The sequence below is a fragment of the Bombina bombina genome, chromosome 5 (genome assembly GCF_027579735.1).
Source record: "Bombina bombina isolate aBomBom1 chromosome 5, aBomBom1.pri, whole genome shotgun sequence".
Lineage (NCBI taxonomy): Eukaryota > Metazoa > Chordata > Amphibia > Anura > Bombinatoridae > Bombina > Bombina bombina.
In genome coordinates, this window is record NC_069503.1 from 1,144,519,857 (window position 1) to 1,144,545,471 (window position 25,615).

Genomic DNA, 25,615 nt, shown 5'->3' on the forward strand with positions numbered 1-25,615 from the left:
TAATAACTTTATTTAGTGTCGGCGATGTCAGGGGCGAGAGATTAGGGGTATTTAGACTAGGGGTTTACAGTATGTTAGGGTGTTGCATTACGGCGATCACCATTCCACAATCGCAGGTGTTTTGCCTATTAATGTCTATGGGGGGAAGCATGCACGAGCATGTCAAGTCAGGCCTTGGGTTTTGTGCGGTATGGAGCTTAACGCGCCATACCGCACAACAAGAGAAGGTTTTTCAGTAACTTGTAATTGCAGCGCTATGGAAAGTGCGATACCGCTCATTGTTTTGCACCCGGTTTAGAGCAAAACTTGTAATCTTGGTGATAGTTAGGTTAGAAGGTTGTGTGAGAAAGGAAGAGGTGATGGCTACCCCCCTTAATCTTCATATCTGTTGTTTACAATTCCACCCAGCCAGCCGTGTTCTCACGTAACTAGAAACCACAGGGCCCAGGTGCAAAAATCTAAGATCTCACCCCCCCCCCAAAAAAAAGGAGAATTTGATACATATCTATTTTTCCTTTTTTTTTTTTAACATTCAACACAGAAAAAAAAATGTGAATCAGATTACATGTCTGTAAAAGGGGGTGCCCTGTTTCCACAGTTTGTGAGATGGTCTGACCGCCTATTACTGTATATAGTGACACTGTTTAACCCACCAGTACTGTATATTGTGAGTTAGTGACACAGTCTGTAAACTGCCGGTGAGATGACTGGCCTGACCCTACCCGCACCAATACTTTATAAAGTGACCACAGTAGTCTGTGACATGGTCCAGCCCCCCCCCGTACTGTATATAGAGGTACAGTATAGTGACACTGTTTACCCCCCCACCATGCTGTAGTAACAAGGTCTGTAATTTACTGGTTCCACAAACATACACACACACATACATGCATAAATACACACACAGTCACATACATAAATACACACACATACATAAATACACACACACACATACATGCATAAATACACACACAGTCACATAAGCTGGGCCCCCACCCTAGAGGGCCCGGTCGCAGTTGCAACCTCTGCACCCCCCTGTTGTTCCGCCCCTGCTTGTTCTGTATATACAGTATATTATTTCATGCCCCCCCTCTTCCCATGCACTTACCTGGTCGTCGCCTGGTCAGGAGCTCCGCTCTTCCTTCCCGCGTGCTGCCTGCCATAGAACGGTGGGAAGAAGTGATCACTTACTATCAGCGCTTGGCTGCAACAGGATGTGGACGTCTTCCTGGGGACATTTCCTGGGACATTATTTGTTCGCGGACAGACTCCTCAATCCGGGGACTGTCCCCGGAAATCGGCAACGTCTGGTCACCCTAAGTTATGTTTTATATACAGGTGGCCCTCGTTTTACAACGGTTCAATTTACACCGTTTCAGAATAACAACCTTTTTTTCCAGTCATGTGACTGCTATTGAAAAGCATTGAGAAGCAGTGCATTTATTAAAATAGTCAGTAGGTGGAGCTGTCCGCTTGTGTTGCAGCAAAGCCAAGCAAGCTGAAATTAATCAGTTTAACCAGATCTGAGCTATCGAGCAGATTTCAAAGGAACAAGATCTTCCTGTCTATAAATCAGTCCAGATTGGAATGCATAGAAAGAACTGTTTGCAGAAAAATGCAAGTGAAGTCTGTGTTGTGTGATTATTTTATTAGGTTTATAATGCTGTTTATCAAATGTTTTTGTTCATTTAACTTAGTTTAATTATATATTCTGTGTTGTGTGATTATTTTATTAGGTTTATAATGCTGTTTAGCATTTAAAGTCTTCCTTTCAAAGCTTTAAAAATAATGTATTAGGTGTTACTTATGACAATTTTGAGAGGGGCCTGGAACCTATCTCCCTCACTTCCCATTAACTTACATTATAAACTGGGTTTCAATTTACAACGGTTTCGATTTACAACCATTCCTTCTGGAACCTAACCCCGGCGTAAACTGAGGGCTACCTGTATATATATATATATATATATATATATATATATACAGTATATATTCTTACATTTTTTAAAAGGGGAAAGATGTAGAATATGTGTATGTTGCACAAATAGATAGATATGTGGGGGTGAATGTTTGAAAACAGGATGTAAGGGGGTGGAGACAGGAGGTGGAGTAGTAGTGAAAATGCTAGGAGCAGTGTCAGAGGTTGAATGGAAATTATCACAATAAATCATTTCATTACCATTTCTTCAAATGACTCCTAACTGCTTGTGAACATCTATAATACTGGGGGCTGCCAACTTGGAGCACAGATTTTCTCAAACCTGTGACATAAGCAGTGTCCATTTGCCAGCAACAAGTGTATAACGTGCTTCAGGTTAGGACGCACGATACAGAGGAGGAGCTTTACATTTCTGCAGGGCTCTATTGCTCTATATTATGGCTGAGTGCTTTTAATATATTTTGTCTAACTTAAAAAAATGAAAAGCTTGTACACTGTATCATGCATGCTAACCCCAAGCAAATAATACAGATATCAAAAACCCGTCAATATCTCTTATCTTTGCGTGTGCAAGCTGCTGTCACAGGGTGTTATCATTCCTATGTTCCAAGATGGCGGCTCCCAGTATGAAGAGGTGAAGCTTTCATTTATTTATATAGGTGACTTGTTTGTAAAAGAGCTGCAGGCACAGTAGGAAATACATAGCCATTTGTCCCTTGCCGAATGTCACCGCTAAAAGAAAGTGAAATTGTGGGTGGAGTCTGACCAATGAAAACAATTGCAGCAAACAAGGCATCTACTGATATGTTACTCTATTGGGAAAAAAAACATTTTCTGTCCCACACTTATGTCCGGTATTTGCCAGACAGAGCAGAGCAACACATTCCTGTGTAATAACCAATAACCCTGTGCACACAATGCAAATCGATCTATGACCCACAGACTATTCTCATTAATGAGTTACCAGATTTTCATAATAATCTGAATTCTGCAAACTTAAATCAGGAGCAGAATAACAAACACACCAGGACCTTGTATACACAGGTAACATTTATTCTGTCTGTCTATATGCATATTTGTCTGTTTGTCTTGTCTGTAATTAATATTACACCGTTCCCGTTACCTCACATGTATTTGTTTTGTGTCTGCAATAAGGAAATGTTGCTGAATATCTGAACATTGTAAAGCTTTTGTAAGTCATCTTTTATACAAGCATAATAATTAGCAGTATTTTTATATCAAGAATCAGGAATAAACCACTTGAACACTCTAGTGCAGGGGTATATTTGCCTGTTTGTCTTGTCTATAATTAATATTACTCACACCGTTCCCGTTACCTCACATGTATCTGTTTTGTGTCTGCAATAAGGAAATGTTGCTGAATATCTGAAAACGTAAAGCTATTGTAAGTCATGTTTTATACAAGCATAATAATTAGCAGTATTTTTATATCAAGGATCAGGAATAAACCACTTGAACACTCTAGTGCAGGGGTATATTTATTCTTAGACTAACTAGCCCTGTGACTTCCCACTCGATAGGTTTGCAACCTCAGCCATGTTTTCCTGCACACTTATGAAATACACATGCTGCAGGGTGTGCAGGGAGGAACATGTATTGTGCAGCTCATCAGCACTATTCATATGATGTCCTGAGGCTAAGGGGGATAGAGACTCTCTTCTTACGATGAGAACAGAACGTAAGAAATACAATGAGGGTTTTGCACAAAAAACAACTTGTTTGACAACCTATAGCGATCAATACAGGGAAGTCTGCAACATTATATCTAAGCACTTTCCATTACTCTTGGCCGATGATGGCCTAGCCAATATAGTCAGAGGGGGTTGTTGCTTCTCCTATAGAAGAGGAGTTACAATTGGAAATAGGGTAGCAACACAAGTTTGTGGCTAAGCACTAAAGGTGTGTTCAGGTGCCACTACATAGACTGCATAGCTTGTAAGTACCTGGCGGCTGGCAATGGCTTCACTAGCACCATTACTGGTGAAACATATTTGCATGAAAGATGCTTCAACTGCAGAGCTACCTATGTTGTTTATATGCTCACGTCTTCACAATGTGGGCTGCAATACATAGGAATGACCACACGTGTGGTCAGATCCAGAATCCGCGAGCATATAAACAACATAAAAATGGGTACACTTACAACACCCCTTATTACACACTTTGCCAGGCCCACGACAAAGACCCCAGTTCTCTTACCTGGACAATAGTCAAATACATTCCGCCCCCTGCAAGAGGAGGGGACAGAGATCTCATACTAGCCAGAGAGGAGGTCTTCTGGATTTTAAGAATGAAAACAAGAAGACCGTCTGGCCTAAACAGTGAATTTGATCTAATTAATATTTGGCATTAAGTGATAGTTGTCTTTAAAACATCATTTAAAACATCACTTATCATAAGAGACCTCTAATTACAACAATAAATCATTAAACTATTGTGTTGTAAATTTGGGTTATCACCCATATGTATGTAAACAACAGCTAATGGGATATAATAACAATAACAACAAGAATAAATACTGACTTAATCAAGTGTAGTGTAATATAGTTTAGCTCTATCCAAAGGTCAGAATCAATGATATTACAGTTGCAATAGCGAGAGCAACACAGATATTCACTATGTCACATATAAGAACCTGTCAGTTTAGGTTTAGTCAGCTTAACTCTGAAGTACATATGAGATTGCTCTTATATAAGAGGAAATATGGCAGCTAAGCAGCATAGGAGGCGTGTTTGGGTTTAACCAATAGGGTCTGATGTAACCCTTTTTAAACTGTGGTTGATGGTCACTAAAGTATGCTATGACTACGCGTGGGGAGCTGAAACGCGTCAGCATTAGTGACCACCAACCTATTGCTAACTAACAGTGTGCTGTACACAGTATTTGGATGCAGATGCTGATACCTGTTTTTATCCGGATTTTCACAAATAAAGAAAAAGTATTTTACCTACTGCACGGAGTGCCAAGTAATCCTTCATCTACCTTGTATCCATATATTTAGTCTTAGACTAACTTCCCACTCCATAGGTTTGCAACCTCGGCCATGTTTTCCTGGACACTTATGAGTTACACATGCTGCAGGGTGTGCAGTGAGGAACATGTATTGTGCAGCTCATCAGCACTATTCATATGATGTCCTGAGGCACAATACATTACCCTGTAGCATGTATAACTCATAAGTGTTCAGAAAAACATGGCTGAGGTGTTAAACCTACACTCCTATGCTCTCCTATTGTTTTATTTAGGAATTTTATGACAAACCAATCACCCCTGGAGCTGATTGTCTGGTGCCTATGGCAGCACACAGATTACATATACCCCTGCCCTGAAGAGAGTGTTTATCTAATGTCCCTTTATTACAGGCAGTTAGACTCCAACCCCTATAGGGAGCACAGATTACATATACCCCTGCCCTGAAGAGTGTGTTTATCTAATGTCCCTTTATTACAGGCAGACTCCAACCCCTATAGGGAGCACATGTTACATATACCCCTGCCCTGAAGAGTGTGTTTATCTAATGTCCCTTTATTACAGGCAATTAGACTCCAACCCCTATAGGGAGCACAGGTTACATATACCCCTGCCCTGAAGAGAGTGTTTATATAATGTCCCTTTATTACAGGCAGTTAGACTCCAACCCCTATAGGGAGCACAGATTACATATACCCCTGCCCTGAAGAGTGTGTTTATCTAATGTCCCTTTATTACAGGCAGGTAGACTCCAACCCCTATAGGGAGCACAGATTACATATACCCCTGCCCTGAAGAGTATGTTTATCTAATGTCCCTTTATTACAGGCAGACTCCAACCCCTATAGGGAGCACAGATTACATATACCCCTGCCCTGAAGAGTATGTTTATCTAATGTCCCTTTATTACAGGCAGACTCCAACCCCTATAGGGAGCATAGATTACATATACCCCTGCCCTGAAGAGTGTGTTTATCTAATGTCCCTTTATTACAGGCAGGTAGACTCCAACCCCTATAGGGAGCACAGATTACAGATTTACTGTAACCTCACAGTAAATAAATCATGTATTTTGCTCTATTATTTTATTTTACATTTGTTTTTGAAGAAGTAAGAACATTCTAGGTAAATAAATTTCAGGGTTAAACAATTTTCCAGAGAAAACAAAATACCAGAACAATAGGGTGGTCTGGGGTCATTTTAAATCCCTTCTTTTCATAAAGAATAAATGCAACATTCCAACAGGTGCCAAGGGATGAATATACTAAAAAATTTAAATGTTCTACCAAAGTATAGTATCTTGCATATAGGGACATGGTGAATTATGTTTAACTATACATTTGTATTAAAAGCTAAAGCACAGTACATGATTAATTGTTATTGGCTGATAGGGACGACTCCCCCAGCTGTATTAGTGGAGCTGGACAAACCATCTCAAGCTTTGATACAAAACAATCTGTGAAATTCACCAATCTCTTTATTCCTGCACCATGTTTATATTCTGTGTAGTAGCTGGACCTTCTGAGTGTGATCTATTGATGTTGTGTTGGTTTTCTACAACTGCCACCCTGAATAATTTACCCCCTTGAATGATATATAGAATATTATTCCTGCACCATGTTTATATTCTGTGTAGAAGCTGGACCTTCTGAGTGTGTCTATTGATGTTGTGTTGGTTTTCTACAACTGTCACCCTGACTAATTTACCCCCTTGTATGATATAGAGAATATTATTCCTGCACCATGTTTATATTCTGTGTAGAAGCTGGACCTTCTGAGTGTGTCTATTGATGTTGTATTGGTTTTCTACAACTGTCATCCTGTCTAATTTACCCCCTTGTATGATATATAGCATTTTTTAGCTTTGCTTGACACCTTAAAGGGTCATAATAGTAAAAAAAAGAATTTAATTTTAAGACTATTGACCCTGCACTACTGTGTGATTAACCCCTGCAAAATAGTTAAATACACAGAAGAAGTGCTGCTAGGGACCTGCAGAGCACTGCTGATTCCGAGCACAACCCGCCACTGATCCAATCAGCAGTGCTAGTCTCATAACTCAGATGTGCAAATAGCACTACTGGTTGGGTCAGCAGCAGTTTCTGATCTGGACCTGAAGTGCTCCATGGTCCCGGGAGGCTTTTTTATTGTGTGTTTAACCCCTGAAAAGGACAATCCTAAAATGACATGCGGGATTAGAGTATTTCATTTTTTTTTATTTTTTTTTATTGTGGCCCTTTAAAGCTCTGGTACCCAAAGTTTTTCCAGACACTGACCCCTAAGATCTTAAAACGCATCATGTATCCCCCTAACTTACCCTGTACAAATAATCAGAATAGCAGCGCACTGACCTAATGAAGATATCTTTTTAGTTTAATTCATTTTAAATGTTTCATCTTGGTCTTGTACACTAGCGTTGCCGCTGGTCCAGCAAGCGATCCTGATAAGGCTGTTTCTGGTGGTGATGGTGACCACAACTCTTCCTCTTCACGCTCATCTACGGCCTGATCCAGCACTCTTCGCAAGGCACGCTCCAGGAAGAAAACAAATGGTATGATGTCGCTGATGGTGCCTTCGGTGCGACTGACTAGGTTTGTCACCTCCTCAAAAGGACGCATGAGCCTACAGGCATTGCGCATGAGCGCCCAGTAACGTGGCAAAAAAAATCCCAGCTCCGCAGAGGCTGTCCTAGCAACCCGGTCATACAAATACTCGTTAACGGATTTTTCTTGTTGGAGCAGGCAGTCGAACAATAGGAGAGTTGAATTCCAATGTGTCGGGCTGTCGCAAATCAAGCGCTTCACTGGCAGGTTGTTTCACCGCTGGATATCAGAAAAGTGCGCCATGGCCGTGTAGGAATGCCTCAAATGGCCACACACCTTCCTGGCCTGCTTCAGGACATCCTGTAAGCCTGGGTACTTATGCACAATGCGTTGTACGATCAGATTATACACATGTGCCATGCACGGCACATGTGTCAACTTGCCCAATTTCAATGCCGCCACCAAATTACTTCCATTGTCAGAAACCACTTTGCCGATCTCCAGTTGGTGCGGAGTCAGCCACTGATCCACCTGTGCGTTCAGGGCGGACAGGAGTGCTGGTCCGGTGTGACTCTCTGCTTTCAGGCAAGTCAACCCCAAGACAGCATAACACTGCGTATCCGGGATGTGGAATAGTTCCTGCGGAGCTGGGGGGGTGCCGTTGATGTGGAGAAAGATGCAGCAGCAGAAGAGGACTCAGCCGAGGAGGTTATGGAAGAGGATGGAGTAGGAGGAGTAGAGGAGGTGGCAGCAGGCCTGCCTGCAAGTCGTGGCGGTGTCACCAACTCCTCCTCTGCAGAGCCACGCATTCCATGCTTGGCAGCCATCAGCAGGTTTACCCAATGCGCAGTGTAGGTGCTATACCTGCCCTGACCATGCTTTGCAGACCAGCTATCATGGTCATATGGACCCTTGTGCCAACACTGTGTGCCAGACATGCCATTACTTCCTTTCGCACAATCGAGTACAGGTTGGGGATTGCCTTTTGTGCAAAGAAATTCCGTCCGGGTACCTTCCACTGCGGTGTCCCAATAGCTACAAATTTTTTGAACGCCTCAGACTCCACCAGCTTGTATGGTAAAAGCTGGCGGGCTAACAGTTCAGACAAGCCAGCTGTCAGACGCCGGGGGTGACTTTGTGACATTGGCTTCTTATGCTTAAACATGTCCTTGACAGACACCTGACTGTGGGCAGATGAGCAGGAACTGCTCCGGAAGAAAGACGGAGTGGCGGATGGTTGAGAGGGGTCAAGGAGGACAGCAGTGGTTGATGTGGCTGAAGATGCTGGACCAGGAGGAGGATGGCGGCTTTGAGTTTGTGTGCTGCTTCTACTCATGTGTTGATCCCATAGGCGTTTGTGATGTGTGATCATGTGCCTTCGCAAAGCAGTTGTACCTAGGTGGGTGTTGGACTTCCCACGACTCAGTTTCTTTTGGCACAGGTTGCAATAGGCATCGCTGTTGTCAGAGGCAGACACACAGAAAAAAATGCCACACTGCTGAGCTCTGCGATGACGGCATTCTGGTGGTGGTAACAGCATGCGTTGATTGGCGTGCTGTCTGGCTGACCCCGGGTGCCGATGCATGCTGTCTGACTGTGCCACTAGCTCCTTGCGATGACCTCCCCCTGCTTCCAACTCGTCTCCTCCTCCTCCTCTCTGTCTCCCCATCTGAACTTTCCCCCTGTTCTTCTTCTCTTCTAGCGGGCACCCATGTGACATCCACGGATGCATCGTCATCATCAACCGCTTCACTTGTATCTGACAAATCAACAAAGGAAGCAGCAGCGGGTACAACATCATCACACCATACGTCCATGTCTGTAATGCTGCCTGACTGAGACATATCACTGTTATCTACATCCTCTGTCAATGATGGTTGCGCATCACTCATTTCTTCCAACTGATGTGTAAAAAACTCCTCTGACAGATCAAGTGAAGCGGCTGTGGTGCTAGTGTTGGTGGTGGTGGCAGGCGGGTGAGTGGTAACTTGAGAGGTGGCCGAATATAAGCTGGAGGAGGATGGTGCGTCAAGGTTCGGAGCGGAAGCTATAGAAGATTGGGTGTCCTGTGTTATAAAGTCAACTATGTCCTCCTCAGAACTTTTTGAGTTCATGGGACGTGGCCTCTGAACACCGGTCATTATTCTAGTGCCAAAGGGAATCATAGCACCACAAACACGACGGCACCTGCGGGGTGGCCTGCCTCTGCCTGTCATTTTTTTTTAAATGTACACTTACACTACTATTAAACAATATATGGGGCGGAGCCAACGCCTAAAGCAGCCAGAAGTGTTTCTCAGAAGCTCCGGACCTTCAGGCACAAATATATGGTTTAATACATGTTTAAAGAGCTCAAACTTTTGCTACGTTAGCAAATAAGGAAACAGGTATATGCCCTCCACTAAAGGATACCACAAGCACCGTATTTTGGGACCGCATCTTTGTCATAACTTCCTCAGCATTACCACATGGAGCTGCGGGAAAGCATTTACCCTTAAAATAGCGCTGACAGTATGGAGGCCCTGGAGGTGTGGGAACAGTGTACACTACACCTATTTGAGAGACACTTTCAGAGTCTGAAGGAGGACTTAACGCTACTGCTATTCTCCCTAATACCACTGCCAGCACAAGATCCCAGGCGCATTCTCCCAACACAAGGTGATGTTAACTGCGTTGCACTAACACGTGGGAACCGGAACATCAAGAGATTCCCCCTGATGAACACTTGCTAAGCCTCTGGCGTGGCGAGTCAGGACAACCATCGGATCGCTACAGAGTGCCGACCATAACAGCAAAGTGGGTAACTGATGAGATATCGATCTCTGACATCTCCTGCACACAAGAAGCCACAATCTACAGGCATGGCTCTATACCGGGATCACTTAGCCCCGCTCCAAGAGACCGTTTGTGGAGACTGCTCAAAAGAGGCTATACAACCTAACGTCAAGATCGGGGATGTGATCTGTCTAAAGGGAAAAGCCAACTTAGAAGGAGGAGTACGTTTCTCTATGTTTCACATGCCTCCTACTAAACCTGAACCAGCAGTTCCTTGTGTTCATCTCGATGAAAAGGGCTTATCAAAGCAGATATTACCGGACTCTAAGGTGCATGCAAAGTCCGAGACTAATAAGATACGTGTCGGCTGACTCTACTTCACTAGCACTAGCTCTCATATTCACTTTCCATTAGTGGATGTTCCAGGAAACGTTTGAATATTACTGTTCTCCCTGCCATATCCCCACCTGTGGGGCTTCACTTTAAGATACATAGCCACATGACATTGTTAAGCTGTTACTGCAAACCATTATATATTACACCTTCATAGTAGTTTCTGTTTATCTGGTACATACTTGAGTTTTGAAGGGTGCAAAGTTTATGTTTTACTTTTATTTAAAAATAAATAAATAATAAATAAATAAATGTTTAGCTCTTACTTCCTTGTTGTATTGTCCTATGGGACTGTAAAATGTTCTAGTTGAGTTTAAGATGGTAATTATAGACAGTCAGTTTATATTTAGTAAGCTACGTATTTCCCATAGCACAAAGGAGAAGAGATCAATCTAAAGATACATTAGATAGAATGATATCCCTTCCAATGATTTACTCTCAATATTTGTCCACTTTGTCAGCCTGTATGACCAAAGCAATATAAATAACTCTTCTTATACTATGACTGCATATACCAGGTGCATGCGGAGTCTGGCATGTTCAAGACATGAAGTAGAATAACATACCCACATGACTTTTCTATACTATAAATTTAAATGTCATAATATGATGTTACTCCTAAATTTGTGAATGTAAGACTTTCTATAATGTTCCTGTGTCTAACATACCTTCAACAGGCAAAGATTGTTATATACTAATGTTCTATCTATGCTGTGCAAGCTATTATACTTCTCAATTACTAGGTGGATAACTATATATTTGCTGTTTATATCTTGGGCTGATCTATGTAACACTATCTTTAGGATACCATATTACTCCCTCCCTATACATGCCAAAATGGCTATAATCCCCCACGTCTCCTATAACATTACTGTCTGCATTTTCTCTTAACTCCTGGTTTCAGAATACTTATAGAAATTCTAATCCAGCTACAATCCCATTTACAACCCTAGGATCTCCATTACTATGGCACTAGGCCAGTTGAAGTGTAGTTCCAGGAAGATTGTCCTCAGGCTAACATCTCCCCTACAAATTCTTCATACTACCCTATTTTTATACGCATTTTTGGTCCTACACCTGACTAAACATTTGTACTAGGCAACCCACAGTATATATTGGTCTACTATAAGGAATTTATTTAGGAAGATACCCCAAAGGCTTTATACTCAGATACACTTAGAGTTCCTACAGCCCTCCCGTTTTCTCCATAAAGCTGACACCGGTTAGACTAGGCATACCTGACTTAACCCATGCCGAGGACACTTACTCTGAGACAGTTCTGTTCATTCTCTACTCAGAGAAGCATGTAGTTAAGTGACGCTTAGACTTAAGCTTAACCTCAGCTTTCCCTCACGTCTCTATACAAGCTGTATCTGACACTCCCTTGATAGTATTATGGTATTTTTAAATGCTGATCTCCTACAGCCTCAAACCTGAACATGATAGGAGTCTCCTAGTGTAACTGACCTATAAAAATAGCTGTTGGGTCCTTTAAATATCATTATCTCTGTCTTCCCCATAAGAACTCCCTATAGTGTCATTATTCTCTTTAAGGGCAGAGTATACCACATCCCACCCTATGTATTGCCACACATTTTATGTCTATACTATTTCCTTTTAGACTTGTATATGAGGAACACATAGCTCTTTCAGGTCATTGATTTCTCAGTCATCTACCACCTTCCTCTGACCCCTCTCCTCCCTTTCCCGCCGGCATTTATTACCTGCGGGTCATATCCCTTCTCCTTTCACCCGCATCGCCTGTAGTTGGCACCTCCCCAGGAGAGGGGATTGTGTAGTAGCCCTTTACCTTTTGTACATATATATAATTGTCCCCCCTGCTTGTATCCGCTCTTGGAAGATACCCTTACTTTCACATGCCCTAGCTTTAATTCACTAGAGGTGCTATTAAGGGCCGGACAGTATTCTAGAGCTGCGTCATACACAGTATTAGAAATTTTACCTTTCACATAGGCATTATGAACGGGTATCCCACAGATGTCTACTCCTGGATAAGTGTAGGTATTTATATGTATTTGACGTGCTATAGGGTGGTTGGCAGCCTCTTAATATTCACAACATTTTGCTATAGTTTTTCATTCCATGACATCCCCTAGCTGCATAAAAATTACCTAGGCATCATACTACTATTTAAGCTCCTGAAACTATATTTACCTTATTGGAGATACAACACCCTACTCTCTTTAGCTGGTATATATACCCTAGTTTTTATGCTCATCACTTGTTACCATATAGTTTAGTAAGTTTGATTTCTCTCCATATGTCAGGGTCTCAAATTGTACCTGCCTCAGCTCCAAGTGAAACCACCTTCTTCTATTTTATCATCAGCTTAGTTAGTAACTTGGAATCACACATATTTTATAGTATGCATACCACTTCTCTTTAATATATCTGACATGAGTATATTCATCCTCCTTCTTTGAGTTCCCTACCTCATAGAGTTAAATAGCCCTGTTGTCTGTACCTTTATAACGTATTGATTGGCTCCGCCCTCCCATCTCCCCTCTATTATGAGCGGCTTTGGCCCGCTGCTCCCCCCCCCATATATACAGGCCTACGGGAGGCCTGACAACAGCCAACTCCCTACCTCTCACTTTTATTTAACTTCTAGAACACCTTTATTTTAGAGTGGGGACCATTAGTTTTCAGTTATAAAAAAAAAAACGAGGCTTCATCTATATATGTTCCAGTCACACAGTTACACATGTCTTCTACTTGCAGTTTTACATTTCATATTAAAGTTCACAATGGTGGTACTATAACTTATGTTAACCCTTCTTCTGTTTTTGACTTAGCTATTTATTTCATGCCACTGATCCCAGCTTCCATACAAGTATGACACTACTATGGATGGGACACCGAGATAACAAATGCTACATTAGTACACCAATGTCATAATTCTTGTTTACTCTTCATATGTGAACTGTATAAGTTTCTTTGTTTTTTCTCTGTATCTACTGTTCTCTGCCTGGACATATTCTTCGTGTTGTTTATATTCAATGCCTCAATAAAAAAATTATTTTTAAAAAAAAACCAAACAATATATGAGTGGTGGCACTGGGCAAGTGGGCACAGTATAAGCTGTGAGCCTGAAACAAAAAAGCAGACTGATGTTTCACAGACTCAGTCCAAAAAGTTTTTATTTTTTTAAATGTACACTTACACTACTATTAAACAAGATATGAGTGGTGGCACTGGGCAAGTGGGCACAGTATACGCTGTGAGCCTGACACAAAAAAGCAGACTGATGTTTCACAGTCCAAAAAGTTTTTATTTTTTTAAATGTACACTTACACTACTATTAAACAAGATATGAGTGGTGGCACTGGGCAAGTGGGCACAGTATACGCTGTGAGCCTGACACAAAAAAGCAGACTGATGTTTCACAGTCCAAAAAGTTTTTATTTTTTTAAATGTACACTTACACTACTATTAAACAAGATATGAGTGGTGGCACTGGGCAAGTGGGCCCAGTATAAGCTGTGAGCCTGACACAAAAAAGCAGACTGATGTTTCACAGTCCAAAAAGTTTTTATTTTTTTAAATGTACACTTACACTACTATTAAACAAGATATGAGTGGTGGCACTGGGCAAGTGGGCCCAGTATAAGCTGTGAGCCTGAAACAAAAAAGCAGACTGATGTTTCACAGACTCAGTCCAAAAAGTTTTTTTTGTTTTTAAATGTACACTTACACTACTATTAAACAAGATATGAGTGGTGGCACTGGGCAAGTGGGCACAGTATACGCTGTGAACCTGACACAAAAAAGCAGACTGATGTTTCACAGTGCAAAAAGTTTTTATTTTTTTAAATGTACACTTACACTACTATTAAACAAGATATGAGTGATGGCACTGGGCGAGTGGGCCCAGTATAAGCTGTGAGCCTGACACAAAAAAGCAGACTGATGTTTCACAGTCCAAAAAGTTTTTATTTGTTTAAATGTACACTTACACTACTATTAAACAAGATATGAGTGATGGCACTGGGCAAGTGGGCACAGTATACGCTGTGAGCCTGAAACAAAAAAGCAGACTGATGTTTCACAGTCCAAAAATTTTTTTTGTTTTTAAATGTACACTTACACTACTATTAAACAAGATATGAGTGGTGACACTGGGCAAGTGGGCCCAGTATAAGCTGTAAGCCTGAAACAAAAAAGCAGACTGATGTTTCACAGTCGAAAAAGTTTTTTTTTTAAATGTACACTTACACTACTATTAAACAAGATATGAGTGGTGGCACTGGGCAAGTGGGCACAGTATACGCTGTGAGCCTGACACAAAGAAGCAGACTGAGGTTTCATAGTCCAAAAAGTTTTTTGTTTTTAAATTTACACTACTGTTACACCAGATATGAGTGGTGGCACTGGGCAAGTGGGCACAGTATACGCTGTGAGCCTGGCACACACGCTGGCAGGCCGGCAACTGCAATTAGATTACACTAGCAGACTGATGTTTCAAAGTCAAAAAAGTTTTTTTTTTTTAAATTTACACTACTGTTACACCAGATATGAGTGGTGGCACTGGGCAAGTGTGCCTGGCACACACGCTGGCAGGCAGGCAACTGCAATTAGATTACACTAGCAGACTGATGTTTCAAAGTCAAAAAAAGTTTTTTGTTTTTAAATTTACACTACTGTTACACCAGATATGAGTGGTGGCACTGGGCAAGTGGGCCTGGCACATACGGTGGCAGGCAGGCAACTGTAATTAGATTACACAAGCAGACTGATCTTTCACAGTCAAAAAAGTTTTATTTTTTTAAATTTACACTACTGTTACACCAGATATGGGTGGGGGCACTTGGCAAGTGGGGCTGGCACACACGCTGGAAGGCAGGCAACTGCAATTAGATTACACTAGCAGACTAATGTTTCACAGTCAAAAAAGTTTTATTTTTTTAAATTTACACTACTGTTACACCAGATATGGGTGGGGGCACTTGGCAAGTGGGCCTGGCACACACGCTGGCAGGCAGGCAACTGCAATTAGATTACACTAGCAGACTGATGTTTCAAAGTCAAAGAAGTTTTTTTTTTTAATTTGCACTACTGTTACACCAGATATGAGTGGTATAACTGGGCAAGTGGGCCTGGCACACACGCTGGCAGGCAGGCAACTGCATTTAGATTACACAAGCAGACTGATGTTTTACAGTCAAAAAAGTTTTTTTTTTTAAATTTACACTACTGTTACACCAGATATGAGTGGGGGCACTGGGCAAGTGGGCCTGGCACACACGCTGGCAGGCATGCAACTGCAATTAGATTACACTAGCAGACTGATGTTTGTTTCAAAGTAAAAAAAAGTTTTTTGTTTTTAAATTTACACTACTGTTACACCAGATATGAGTGGTGGCACTGGGCAAGTGGGCAGGCAACTGCAATTAGATTACACAAGCAGACTGATATTTCACAGTCAAAAAAGTTTTTTTTTTTTAATTTACACTACTGTTACACCAGATATGAGTGGGGGCACTGGGCAAGTGGGCACAGTATACGCTGTGAGCCTGGCACACACGCTGGCAGGCAGGCAGGCAACTGCAATTAGATTACACTAGCAGACTGATGTTTCACAGTCAAAAAAGTTTTATTTTTTTAAATTTACACTACTGTTACACCAGATATGAGTGGTGGCACTGGTCAAGTGGGCCTGGCACACACGCTGGCAGGCAGGCAACTGCAATTAGATTACACAAGCAGACTGATGTTTCACAGTCAAACATTTTTTTTTTTAAATTTACACTACTGTTACACCAGATATGAGTGGTGGCACTGGGCAAGTGGGCCTGGCACACACGCTTGCAGGTAGGCAACTGCAATTCCATTACACAAGCAGACTGATGTTTCACAGTCAAAAAATTTTTTTTTTTTTTTTAAATTTACACTACTGTTACATCAGATATGGGTGTGAGCACTGGGCAAGTGGGCACAGTATACGCTGTGAGCCTGGCACACACGCTGGCAGGCCGGCAACTGCAATTAGATTACACTAGCAGACTGATGTTTCAAAGTCAAAAAAGTTTTTTTTTTTTAAATTTACACTACTGTTACACCAGATATGAGTGGTGGCACTGGGCAAGTGTGCCTGGCACACACGCTGGCAGGCAGGCAACTGCAATTAGATTACACTAGCAGACTGATGTTTCAAAGTCAAAAAAAGTTTTTTGTTTTTAAATTTACACTACTGTTACACCAGATATGAGTGGTGGCACTGGGCAAGTGGGCCTGGCACATACGGTGGCAGGCAGGCAACTGTAATTAGATTACACAAGCAGACTGATCTTTCACAGTCAAAAAAGTTTTATTTTTTTAAATTTACACTACTGTTACACCAGATATGGGTGGGGGCACTTGGCAAGTGGGCCTGGCACACACGCTGGAAGGCAGGCAACTGCAATTAGATTACACTAGCAGACTAATGTTTCACAGTCAAAAAAGTTTTATTTTTTTAAATTTACACTACTGTTACACCAGATATGGGTGGGGGCACTTGGCAAGTGGGCCTGGCACACACGCTGGCAGGCAGGCAACTGCAATTAGATTACACTAGCAGACTGATGTTTCAAAGTCAAAGAAGTTTTTTTTTTTAATTTGCACTACTGTTACACCAGATATGAGTGGTATAACTGGGCAAGTGGGCCTGGCACACACGCTGGCAGGCAGGCAACTGCATTTAGATTACACAAGCAGACTGATGTTTTACAGTCAAAAAAGTTTTTCTTTTTAAATTTACACTACTGTTACACCAGATATGAGTGGGGGCACTGGGCAAGTGGGCCTGGCACACACGCTGGCAGGCATGCAACTGCAATTAGATTACACTAGCAGACTGATGTTTGTTTCAAAGTAAAAAAAAGTTTTTTGTTTTTAAATTTACACTACTGTTACACCAGATATGAGTGGTGGCACTGGGCAAGTGGGCAGGCAACTGCAATTAGATTACACAAGCAGACTGATATTTCACAGTCAAAAAAGTTTTTTTTTTTTAATTTACACTACTGTTACACCAGATATGAGTGGGGGCACTGGGCAAGTGGGCACAGTATACGCTGTGAGCCTGGCACACACGCTGGCAGGCAGGCAGGCAACTGCAATTAGATTACACTAGCAGACTGATGTTTCACAGTCAAAAAAGTTTTATTTTTTTAAATTTACACTACTGTTACACCAGATATGAGTGGTGGCACTGGTCAAGTGGGCCTGGCACACACGCTGGCAGGCAGGCAACTGCAATTAGATTACACAAGCAGACTGATGTTTCACAGTCAAACATTTTTTTTTTAAATTTACACTACTGTTACATCAGATATGGGTGTGAGCACTGGGCAAGTGGGCCTGGCACACACGCTGACAGGCAGGCAACTGCAATTAGATTACACTAGCAGACTGATGTTTCAAAGTCAAAAAAGTTTTTTTTTTTTAATTTACACTACTGTTACACCAGATATGAGTGGTGGCACTGGGCAAGTGGGCCTGGCACACACGCTGGCAGGCAGGCAACTGCAATTAGATTACACAAGCAGACTGATGTTTCACAGTAAAACATTTTTTTTTTTTAAATTTACACTACTGTTACACCAGATATGAGTGGTTGCACTGGGCAAGTGGGCCTGGCACACACGCTGGCAGGCAGGCAACTGCATTTAGATTACACAAGCAGACTGATTTTTCACAGTCAAAAAAGTTTTTTTTTTTAAATTTACACTACTGTTACACCAGATATGAGTGGGGGCACTGGGCAAGTGGGCACAGTATACGCTGTGAGCCTGGCACACACGCTGGCAGGCAACTGCAATTAGATTACACAAGCAGACTGATGTTTCACAGTAATTTTTTTTTTTTTTTAAATTTACACTACTGTTACACCAGATATGAGTGGTGGCACTGGGCAAGTGGGCTGGCACACACGCTGGCAGGCAGGCAACTGCATTTAGATTACACAAGCAGACTGATGTTTCACAGTCAAAAAAGTTTTTTTTTTTTTAAATTTACACTACTGTTACACCAGATATGAGTGGGGCACTGGACAAGTGGGCCTGGCACACACGCTGGCAGGCAGGCAACTGCAATTAGATTACACTAGCAGACTGATGTTTCAAAGTCAAATTTGTTTTTTTTTTTAAATTTATACTACTGTTATACCAGATATGAGTGGTGGCACTGGGCAAGTGGGCCTGGCACACACACTGGCAGGCAACTGCAATTAGATTACACAAGCAGACTGATGTTTCACAGTCAAATTTTTTTTATTTTTTTAAATTTACACTACTGTTACACCAGATATGAGTGGTGTGGCACTGGGCAAGTGGGTCTGGCACACACGCTGGCAGGCAACTGCAATTAGATTACACAAGCAGACTGATGTTTCAAAGTCAAATTTGTTTTTTTTTTTTAATTTATACTACTGTTATACCAGATATGAGTGGTGGCACTGGGCAAGTGGGCCTGGCACACACGCTGGCAGGCAGGCAGGCAACTGCAATTAGATTACACAAGCAGACTGATGTTTCACAGTCAAATTTTTTTTATTTTTTTAAATTTACACTACTGTTACACCAGATATGAGTGGTGTGGCACTGGGCAAGTGGGTCTGGCACACATGCTGGCAGGCAGGTAACTGCAATTAGATTACACTAGCAGACTGATGTTTCACAGTCAAAAAAGTTTTTTTTTTTTTAAATTTACACTACTGTTACACCAGATATGAGTGGTGGCACTGGGCAAGTGGGCCTGGCACACACACTGGCAGGCAGGCAACTGCAATTAGATTACACTAGCAGACTGATGTTTCACAGTCAAAAAAGTTTTTTTTTTTTTAAATTTACACTACTGTTACACCAGATATGAGTGGTAGCACTGGGCAAGTGGCTTGGCAGGCAGGCAACTGCAATTAGATTACACAGGGATAAAAATTAAAAATGATGTTCTAGCCCTAAAAAGGGCTTTTTCGGGTGCTGTGCTTACAGCAGAAATCAGATGAGTCCTTCAGGACTGTAGTGGACACTGAATACACTAGCCTAGCTATCAATTTCCCTATTAAATCACCAGCAGCTACACTGTCCCTCCTCTCACTAACAATGCAGCTTCTGAATGAATCTAAAATGGCTGCTGTTCAGGAGCTGGGAGAGTCTGGGAGGGAGGGTCTGCTGCTGATTGGCTGGAATGTGTCTGCAGACTGTGAGATACAGGGTCAAAGTTTACTCAATGATGACAAATAGGGGGCAGATTGAACATTGCATATGTTCGCCCGCAGCGGCGAACGCGAACATGCTATGTTCGCTGGGAACTATTCGCCGGCGAACTATTCGCGACATCACTAATTGTGGATGGAGTGCTGGGCCACCGGCTATACATTATATATATATATATAGAGAGAGAGAGAGAGAGAGAGAGAGAAAGAGAGTCTTATATACTACATTTACACACAGAACTACATAAATACATCTGTACACACACACACACACATATACATATATATATATATATATATATATATATATACATATATATATATATATATATATATATATATATATATAAAGAGAGAGAGAGAGAGAGAGAGAGAGAAAGAGAGAGAGTCTTATATACTACATTTACACACATAACTACATAAATACATCTGTACACACACACACAATGTCAGGACATTTTATTAATGTAAAATTAATTTGAAAATAAATTTGTATATTCATGTTCTAACTTCTCAATAAGTCCTGTGAGTGCCCTCCAACAACAAGTTTTATATATAATGCAGGCAGTTCCTTTGGCCTCTGCTAGCCAACTAATCCATCAAATACAATCTGCAATGGAGACATATATCTGGAGGGGGCAGAGGCCGAGGATACAAAAAAAACCAATGTACCTCCCCAGGAGCAGAGGGGGGGGGGCGGGTGTACCCTGACTTAATGACTACTTTAAGGCAATTTCTCTCCAACGCGTCGTAGAGTGGTGTCGTGGATCACCGGACAAGGCATGGATATCCTTGGACAGAGAGATCCTTCGGAGGGGAAACGTTGGTGCACTCGCCTGGATTAGCCCTAGCCTCCACCCAAGCTAGATTGCCCACTACCCCCTGATTGGAGATGTCCTTCAGATCTGGGACAGACTACTCAGGGCGGGGAATCATATTTCCACAATGGTTTCCCCACTGATTCCAGTTCTGGAGAATCCAGACATTGGCATTGCCAACAAAACACATACCATGGGCTTGTCTTATCCACAATCGGAAGTCACCATTTCCAACGCGCTAACACACGGAGCAGTCAAAACACAAAGGGAGCTTGCTGAGTGGGCTCGTGAACTTTTTTCTTCATGGTTCAGAGTGGCTCAACTGAACCACTATATTAGCACTCTTGGGAATAGAGATTCCTTGAATAGACTGAAAACGCACTTTGAGTCGCTGTGCACCTCGGAGACCCCACTGCGCCACTTGATTTCAATCTTATATAAACTACTCATGGAGGGGGATGGAGAGGTGTTGCCTTCTTACGCTATTGCTTGGCAGAGAGATCTAGGTGTTGAGATCGAGGCTAAATCCTGGCGGTGGATTGTCCACAAGGTCCAACGTGCATCTGTGTCAGCTAGGCTCCAGGAAATGCATTTCAAATTTTTAAGCAGGTGGTATCTCACTCCACAGAGACTGAAGAAAATATACCCTCGTGCAGGTGGGGAGTGCTGGAAAGGCTGTGGGGGGGAGGGTTCGATGCTGCACATATGGTGGCAGTGACCACTTTTACAGCCCTTTTGGGAGAGTGTTTTTCGCGGAAGCGGCAGGCTTCTACAGATTATCCTTCCACCAAATCCTAAATATCTGATCTATCATGAGCTCCCAAAGATAGCCATGGAAGCTAGACGTCATCTGTTCCTTTTGATGTTGAACGGGGCCAAGGGTCTCATTCCAAGACATTGGAAATCACTTCAGATACCAAACCTAGAAGAGTGGAGGGCAGAGGTGCATTACTTACTAAATCTAGAAAGGTTCCACTACCTTAGGATCAGGAAACTAGAAACACACGAGTATATGACACTAATTTGGGAAGGCAGAGTCCTGTAGATTATTGTAGCCCCCGTAAGATGACCATTGTTTGCTTTATAGGATGTACTCTTGGTGGTTCGTGGTACACAGTCAGGTGTATCATAATTTTTTTTTTCTCTCCCCCGCTCCTCTCATTCTCCCTTCCCTATCCTCTAACCCCTTCTCTGACTCTTTCCTTCCTACCCTGACCACTCCCTTGATTCCCCCACTCAATGTCCCAACAACTACTTTAAAGACCAGAACACGCCGACTGTGTTGAGTACATTATGGACCGCAGAGTGATTTACTAACCTAGACACCTGCAGGTTGCATAGTCCTCAAATATATAAAGACTCTGCCTGGTTAATTGATACCCATTTGATACCCATTTGAAGCACTTATCTGATTGATAAAAATGACCAGATGTATTGTTGTTAAGTTATATATGTATAGCACTGGAAAAATCTCTTCTTGTTATCAATGTATCTCATATTATTTGTCACATGTAGTGACACATGATGATTTGACTGCAGTTGTAACATTGTGTCTGTTCATTCAATAAAGCTTTTATTGAAAAAAAAAAAATTCCCTACCCTATACTAAATTACAAATAGCCCTTAAAAGGGCCTTTTGCGGGGCATTGCCCCAAAGTAATCAGCGCTTTTACCTGTAAAAAAAAAATACAATACCCCCCAACATTACAACCCACCACCCACACACCCCTACTCTAAAACCCACCCAATCCCCCCTTTAAAAACCTAACACTAACCCCCTGAAGATCACCCTACCTTGAGAAGTCTTCACCCAGCCGGGCACAAGTGGTCCTCCAGACGGGCAGAAGTCTTCATCCGATCTGACAAAAAATGACATCCAGACCAGCAGAAATCTTCATCCAGGCGGCATCTTCTATCTTCATCCTTCCGGAGCGGAGCGGGTCCATCTTCAATCCAGCCGACACGGAGCATCCTCTTCAAACAAAGTCCTAACGAAGAATGAAGGTTCCTTTAAATGACATCATCCAAGATGGCGTCCCTTGAATTCCGATTGGCTGATAGAATCCTATCAGTTTATCGGAATTAAGGTAGGAAAAATCCTATTGTCTGATATAATCAGCCAATCGGATTGAAGTTCAATCCGATTGGCTGATCCAATCAGCCAATAGGATTGACCTTGCATTCTATTGGCTGTTCCAATAGGGAATTAACCCTCTCTTTTGCGCTCTCTCTCCCCCTCTCTTTTACACTCTCTCTCGCCCCCTCTCTTTTGCGCTCTCTCCCCCCCCCCTCTCCCCCCCCTCTCCCCCCCTCTCTCCCCATCCTCTCCCCCCTCCCCCCTCTCCCCCCCTCTCTCACTCTCTCTCTCTTGCTCTCTCCCCCCCTCTCTCTCTCCTCCCTCTCTCTCTCTCCCCTCCTCTCTCTCCCCTCTCTCTCTCTCCTACCTCTCTCTCACCTCTCTCCCCCCTCTCTCTCCCCCCTCTCTCACCCCCTCTCTCACCCCCCTCTCTTACCCCCTCTCTCCACCCCCTCTCTCCCCCTCTCTCCCCCCCTCTCCCCCCCTCTCCCCCTCTCTCTCCCCCCCTCTCCCCCTCTCTCTCCCCCCTCTCCCCCTCTCTCTCCCCCCCTCTCTCCCCCCCCCTCTCTCTCCCCCTCTCTCTCCCCCCTCTCTCTCCCCCACTCTCTCTCCCCCTCTCTCTCCCCCACTCTCTCCCCCTCTCTCTCCCCCTCTCTCTGCCCCCCTCTCTCCCCCCCTCTCTCCGCCCATCTCTCTCCCCCTCTCTCTCCCCCATCTCTCTCCCCCTATCTCCCCCTCTCTCTCCCTCCTCTCTATCTCTCTCCCCTCTATTGCGCGACCGCACCTGGCCACGCCCCCTTGATGACTGGCCACTGGCTAGTGCTTGTTTTTTTTGTTTTTTTTGTAGGACTTGACCCCTGACTAACTAGTGCTTGTTTTTTTTTGTAGGACTTGACCACTGACTATCTAGTGCTTGTTTTTTTTGTAGGACTTGACCCCTGACTAACGAGTGATTGGTTTTATTGTAGGACTTGACCCCTGACTAACTAGTGCTTGTTTTTTTTGTAGGACTTGACTCCTGACTAAGTAGTTATTGGTTTTATTGTAGGACTTGACCCCTGACTAACTAGTGCTTGTTTTTTTGTAGGACTTGACCCCTGACTAACTAGTGCTTGTTTTTTTTTTGTAGGACTTGACCACTGACTATCTAGTGCTTGTTTTTTTTGTAGGACTTGACCCCTGACTAACGAGTGATTGGTTTTATTATAGGACTTGACCCCTGACTAACTAGTGCTTGTTTTTTTTGTAGGACTTGACCCCTGACTAACTAGTGCTTGGTTTTTTTGTGAGTATAATTTTCTATAAGTAGTCATTGGTGCCTGTCATTACAGTGACATCTGCACTAGAAGGAGACCCTCTTTTTTCTGCCCTATACAGATAGGAGTGAGACCTGTTTGTTTTTTAACTTGAGATTTCAGCAAGTTACAAAAGCACTATTAAGTGCATCCATCTTTGTGAGTATATCTCATAAAGAGGTGTTAAAGGGACATTCTAGTCAAAATTAAACTTTCATGATTCAGATAGGGCATGCAATTTTAAACAACTTTCCAATTTACTTTTATCATAAATATTGCTTTGTTCTCTTGGTATTCTTTGCTGCAAGCTAAACCTAGGTAGACTCAAACTGATTTCTAAACTGTTAAAAACTGCCTCCTATCTAAGTTCATTTTGACAGTTTTCACAGTTAGACAGCGCTAGTTTATGTGTGCCATATAGATAATATTAGAGTTATTTAGGAGTCAGCTCTGATTGGCTAAAATGAATGTCTGTCAAAGAACTGAGACAAGGAGTCAGTTTGCAGAGGCTTAGATACAAGGTTATCACAGAGGTAAAAAGTATATTAATATGCAAAACTGGGGAATGGGTAATAACATAATTTATGCTTACCTGATAAATTTATTTCTCTTGTAGTGTATCCAGTCCACGGATCATCCATTACTTATGGGATATATTCTCCTTCCCAACAGGAAGCTGCAAGAGTCCACCCACAGCAAAGCTGCTATATAGCTCCTCCCCTAACTGCCATTACCAGTCATTCGGCCGAAAACATGCAGAGAAAGGAAAACCATAGGGTGCAGTGGTGACTGTAGTTTAATGGAAAAATTACCTGCCTTAAAGTGACAGGGCAGGCCGTGGACTGGATACACTACAAGAGAAATAAATTTATCAGGTAAGCATAAATTATGTTTTCTCTTGTTAAGTGTATCCAGTCCACGGATCATCCATTACTTATGGGATACCAATACCAAAGCTAAAGTACACGGATGATGGGAGGGACAAGGCAGGTACTTAAACGGAAGTTACCACTGCCTGTAAAAAACCCTTTCTCCCAAAAATAGCCTCCGAAGAAGCAAGGTATCAAATTTGTTAAATTTGAAAAAGTATGAAACGCAGACCAAGACTCCATCTTGTAATCTGTTCAACAGAAGCCACATTTAAAAAAGGCCCAAGTGAAAACCACAGCTCTAGTAGAATGAGCTGTAATCCCTTCAGGAGGCTGCTGGTCAGCAGTCTCATAAGCTAAATGAATTATGCTTTTTAACCAAAAAGACAGAGAGGTTGCTGAAGTCCTTTGACCTCTCCTCTGTCCAGAATAGACAACAAACAAGGTGAATGTTTGATGAAAATCTGTAGTAGCTTGTAAGTAAAACTTTAAAACACGAACCACGTCCAAATTGTGTAATAGACGTTCCTTCTTTGAAGAAGGATTAGGATACAAGAATGGAACAACAATCTCTTGAGTGATATTCTTGTTAGATACCACCTTAGGTAAAAACCCAGGTTGGTACACAGGACTACCTTATCCGTACGGAGAACCAGATAAGGAGAATCATATTGCAACGCAGATAACTCGGAGACTCT

General features: G+C 42.4%; 1 protein-coding gene across 1 annotated transcript in view; it reads left to right on the plus strand.

Moving 5' to 3' along the window:
* Positions 1-2,906: 2,906 nt before the first annotated feature.
* The window catches only part of LOC128661204 (cytochrome P450 2C20), a 262,287-nt gene continuing 239,578 nt past the window's right edge, over positions 2,907-25,615 (plus strand). Inside the window, exon 1 of the mRNA XM_053715458.1 lies at positions 2,907-2,983. The gene's annotated coding sequence lies outside the window, so the exon portion shown is untranslated. The remainder of the gene's footprint in view (positions 2,984-25,615) is intronic.